The following is a 6,000-nucleotide window of genomic DNA, read 5'->3' as shown; positions in this document are numbered from 1 at the left end:
CCTGTGGTGGTAGAGTATGAAGTACACAGCATCCATCACAGTCAAGTGAGCTTGCCAGAGTGTAGTGAGGCTTAGCTTTCAGTTTATAGTAAGCCCAGAGGAACAAGTCAAACCAAACCCCAAGGAAACACAATTTAGAATATGGGACATTCTATAACACAACTGACCTTGTTTCTTCAAACAAGCAATATCACATCCCCTAAAAATGTGGGGGGTTGGGGGCTGTTCAAAATGGACGAAAATATCCCAGCAAAGAATGCAGTGTGTCAACCTTAATTGAATCCTGTTCTCCAAAAACCCCACCCTACAAATATGGCTTTGTGACAACTGGTAAAATTAAATCTAGTTTAATATGGATTGGATATTAGATGATATTAGACATTATTGTTGTGTCTTAGATAGTGAAATTTATGAGAATTCCTTATTCTCAGAGGAATGAAGTCTCTAGGAGTGAAGTGTCATGATATCTGCAACTGACTTATATAATACATTATATGTAATACAAAATATAATACACATTATATTTATTTAGAATTTTTGCCACATATATAATATGTGGCAAAGTATTCTCAAGTGTTACACTGAGGTGATGGTTGCTTGAGTATTTGTCGTCTTATTCTTTCCATTTTTCTTTATGTTTGAAATTTTCCAATAGGAAAGTTAGAAAAAAAACAATAAAATCAAAATAACAACACAAATTTAGTGTGATGAAGGATACTGTTTTACTAAAAATAAGTCATACTTTGCATGGTGACTAGCTGGATGCCAGCTCTTGTAGCTGCTTTAATTTTCAGGTGCAGCATGTCCATAGAACTCAATGTCATGAGAAGACTCAATTTTCCAACCACTTTCTCTATCCAAACTATTGTCAAATTATTTTCTAATGCTAACATTCTGTCTATATTTCCTGTTAAAAAGATGGTATAAATTTTTTATACAGCATAATGAAGTTATGTGGTCATCTCTTGGCTTGATGCTAATATTGACATATAAAATCTGCCTGTTCTTTTATATTTACCATGGGACAGAGTAATTTACTTGGTGCCTGTATAATCCTAAATGGGAACATAAATTCCACCCTGATGTGGCTGATAGCACTGTCATAAAGTGGTCACGTAGATAATCCAGAGTGACGACATTGGTAGTTGCCTTCTATCAAGGTGATGACACTGATGGTTCAGTTCTATCAGCACCCTGATTATAGAGCACTGTGCAGGCTGTAATACTCACTTTCCCAAATTCCCTTGTTGCTAAGTGTGTCATGTGACCCAGGATTGGCCAATGAGATGAAGGCAAAAGTCATTCAGTGGATGAGGCTTCTGGATAAATTTGGTACAAAGGATATACTTGGAGAGAATGTAGCTTCAGTCCTTTACTCGTTGTCTCTCCCTTTCTCCTTGACTAAAACTGGAGGTGCAATGGACATCTTTCAGCTGTGAAGATAAACATCCCATAAATTATTACTAAAGTAATAGAGTAGGAGATGGAAGGAAACTGTCCTTAATGACCTCCTTGAAAAGCTGCAGCTGCCATACATAGACTGCCTTTCTCCAGGCTTCTTATTACATAAGAAAAATAAACTCATGTGTTTAAACCAGTGTTCATTGACTTAACTTGCAAGGAAATACATCCCTGAATGATTGATTCAGAATATACTCATGTTAGATGTTTAGATTATCATATGTGGCATGAATGGAGATTCAAAAATTTTTAACAGGAGACAATCGTAATATCTGCAAGCAGCTTGAGAGGCACGGGATTCAGCATATCCAGGGGCCAACTCCAGACCAAACCGGAGTGCTGCCGGGTTTGACCTCCAGGTCACACACACAGAGGGGGTTCTCTGCAGGCACTGGAACCCATAGAGGCCAAACCACATTTGGGTGGTCAACCCTCACGCAGCAGAGCGCCCTGCGGGGGGCAGAGCCAAGTCTCACAACGGGTCAGCCCAGGAGTTAACCCCACCTACTCACAAGCAAAAAGCATTTAAGATCTTCTTGAACGGGACAGTGTACACAACACAAGAGTCACCTTTGGAGCACACGCAGAGGAGGACGACGCTGTGCGAGTCAAATATAAAGGACACATACTACATAAGATAACCTAGCAAGAACTAAGAACTCTAGGGGATCTACCTAATATATCAAAATAAACACAGTCAGCCAGAATGGGGAAACAAAGATACACGTCCCAAATAAAAGAACAGAAGAAACCTCCACAACTGGAACCAAATGAAGCAGATGTAACCAACCTTTCAGAGACAGAGTTCAGAACACTGGTGATAAGAATGTTTAAGGAGCTTAGAGAAGACATAAAGAAGGATGTAGAAATCATAACGAACGAGCTTAGAGAAGACATATAGAAGGATGTAGAAATCATAACGAACAACCAGTTAGAACTAAAGAACACAATTACCGAAATTAAGAACTCACTTGAAGGAATTACCAGCAGGCTAGATGAAGCAGAGGATCGAATCAGCGACTTAGAAGACAAGGTAGCAGAGATCACCCAAACGGAACAACAGAAAGAAAAAAGAATAAAAAACAATGAGGATGGCTTAAGAGACCTCTGGGATAACATCAAGCGCAACAACTTGCGCATCATAGGAATACCAGAAGGTGAAGAGAGTAAGCAAGGGATTGAGAACATATTTGAAGTAATAATGTCTGAAAACTTCCCCAACCTGATGAAGGAAACCAACATACAAGCCCAGGAAGTGCAGAGAGTTCCAACCAAGATTAACCCAAACAGGTCCACACCAAGACACATTATAGTTAAAATGGCAAAGCTTAAAGACAAGGAGAGAATCCTAAAAGCAGCAAGAGAAAGACAGAGGGTTACATACAAGGAAACTCCCATAAGACTATCAAATGATTTTTCTACAGAAACATTGAAGGCCAGGAGGGAGTGGCAGGAGATACTCAAAGTGATGGAAAACAAAGGCCTACAACCTAGATTGCTTTATCCAGCAAGGCTATCACTTAAAGTTGATGGAGAGATAAAGAGCTTTCCAGAAAAAAATAAGCTAAAGGAATTTATTACAACCAAGCCAGCATTGCAAGAAATACTAAAAGGACTTCTGTGAATAGAAGAAAGATCAAAACAACCTAACTACAAATTTAAAAATGGCAATAACGATGTACCTATCAATAATCACTTTAAATGTAAATGGCTTAAATGCTCCAATCAAGAGACATAGGGTGGCTGACTGGATAAGAAAGCAAGACCCTTGTATATGCTGTATACAAGAGACTCACCTCAGAACAAAAGACACACACAGGCTGAAAGTGAAGGGTTGGAGTAAGATATTTCATGCAAATGGAAACGAGAAAAAAGCTGGAGTTGCAATACTTATATCTGACAAAATAGACTTTAAAATGAAGAACATACTAAAAGATAAAGATGGACACTATATAATAATAAAGGGATCGATCCGACAAGAGGACATAACCCTAGTAAACATCTATGCACCCAACATAGGAGCATCTAAGTATATAAAACAGGTACTGACTGACATAAAGACAGAGATCAACAGTAACACTATTATTGTAGGAGACTTCAACACACCTCTGACAACAAGGGACAGGTCTTCCAGACAGAAAATCAATATGGAAACAACAGCCTTAAATGATACATTGGACCACTTGGATTTAATCGATATTTTCAGAACATTTCACCCCAATGCTACAAAATACACGTTTTTCTCAAGTGCACATGGAACATTTTCCAAAATAGACCACATGTTAGGCCACAAAACAAGTCTTGATAAATTTAAGAAAATTGAAATCATACCAATTGTCTTCTCTGATCACAATGCTATGAAATTAGAAATGAACTACAGGGAAAAAACTGGAAGACACACCAATTCATGGAGGCTGAATAACTTTTTACTAAATAATGAATGGGTCAAGCAGGAGATCAAGGAAGAAGTCGAAAGATATCTCGAGACAAACGAAAATGAAAACACGACGACCCAAAATCTATGGGATGCCGCGAAAGCAGTCCTAAGAGGGAAATTCATAGCTTTGCAAGCCTACCTAAAGAAACAAGAAACATCACTAATCAACAGTTTATCTTCACATTTAAGGGATTTGGAAAAAGAACAGCAAAATAAGCCCAAAGGGAGCACAAGGAAGGAGATAATAAAGATCAGAGCAGAAATAAATGAAATAGAAACCAGAAAAACAATACAAAAGATCAATGAATCCAAGAGTTGGTTCTTAGAGAAGATAAACAAAATCGACAAACCTTTAGCCAGACTCATTAAAAAAAAGAGAGAGAGGACCCAAATTAATAAAATCAGAAATGAAAGAGGGGAAGTGACAACGGACACTGCAGAAATACAAAAAGTTGTAAGAAGTTACTATGAGCAACTATATGCCAACAAATTTGACAATTTGGAAGAAATGGACAATTTTCTAGAGGCGCACAACCTTCCAAGGCTAACTCAAGAAGAAACAGAAAACCTGAATAGACTGATTACCACCACGGAAATTGAATCAGTAATCAACAGTCTCCCAACAAACAAAAGCCCTGGACCAGATGGCTTTACAGGTGAATTTTACAAAACGTTCAAAAAAGAATTATCACCTATTCTCCTCAAGCTCTTCCAAAAAATCCAGAAGGAAGGAAGACTCCCAAACACTTTTTACGAAGCCACTATCACCCTGATCCCAAAATCAGACAAAGACACCACAAAAAAAGAAAACTACAGGCCGATATCTCTAATGAACATAGATGCAAAAATCCTCAACAAAATATTAGCGAACAGAATTCAGCAATACATTAAAAAGATCATACACCATGATCAAGTGGGATTCATCCCTGGTATGCAAGGGTGGTTCAACATCCGCAAATCAATTAATGTGATACACCACATTAACAAAATGAAAAATAAAAATCACATGATCATATCAATAGATAAAGAAAAAGCATTTGATAAAATCCAACAGCCATTTATGATAAAAACCCTTAAGAAAGTGGGAATAGAGGGATCATATCTCAACAAAATAAAGACCATATATGACAAACCCACAGCTAACATCATACTCAATGGGGAAAAGCTAAAACCATTCCCCCTAAGATCAGGAACAAGGCAAGGTTGCCCACTATCTCCGCTTCTATTCAACATAGTGCTGGAAGTTCTAGCCACAGCAATCAGACAAGAAAAAGAAATAAAAGGCATCCAAATTGGTAAGGAGGAAGTAAAATTATCATTGTATGCAGATGATATGATACTATATATAGAGAACCCTAAAGACTCCACCAAGAAGCTATTAGAGCTGATAGATGAATTTAGTAAAGTAGCAGGATACAAAATTAATATTCAGAATTCAGTGGCATTTGTATATACCAATAATAAAACATCAGAAGGAGAAATTAAAAAAACAATCCCATTTACAATCGTTCCAAAGACTATAAAATGCCTGGGAATAAATTTAACCAAAGAAGTAAAAGATCTGTACTCAGAAAATTATAAGACACTGAAGAAAGGAATGAAGGAAGATATAAATAGATGGAAACACATATCATGTTCATGGATAGGAAGAATTAATATAGTTAAAATGTCCATACTGCCTAAGGCAATATACATATTCAATGCAATTCCTATCAAACTACCAATGTCGTTTTTCACAGAAATAGAACATATAATCCTAAAATTTATATGGGACCATAAAAGACCCCGAATAGCAAAGGCAATCTTGAGAAATAAGAACAAAGTGGGAGGTATAACAATACCTGACTTCAAATTATACTACAAGGCTACAGTAATCAAAACAGCATGGTACTGGCATAAAAACAGAGACATAGATCAATGGAACAGAATAGAGAGTCCAGAAATAAATCCACGCCTATATGGCCATTTAATCTACGACAATGGAAGCAAGAATGTACGATGGAGTAAAGACAGTCTATTCAATAAATGGTGCTGGGAAACCTGGACAGACACATGCAAAAAAATGAAGCTGGACCACCTCCTTACACCATATACAAAAATAA

Source organism: Rhinolophus ferrumequinum, unplaced genomic scaffold (assembly GCF_004115265.2).
Source record: "Rhinolophus ferrumequinum isolate MPI-CBG mRhiFer1 unplaced genomic scaffold, mRhiFer1_v1.p scaffold_84_arrow_ctg1, whole genome shotgun sequence".
Taxonomy (NCBI): domain Eukaryota; kingdom Metazoa; phylum Chordata; class Mammalia; order Chiroptera; family Rhinolophidae; genus Rhinolophus; species Rhinolophus ferrumequinum.
This window is presented reverse-complemented; position numbering follows the sequence as displayed.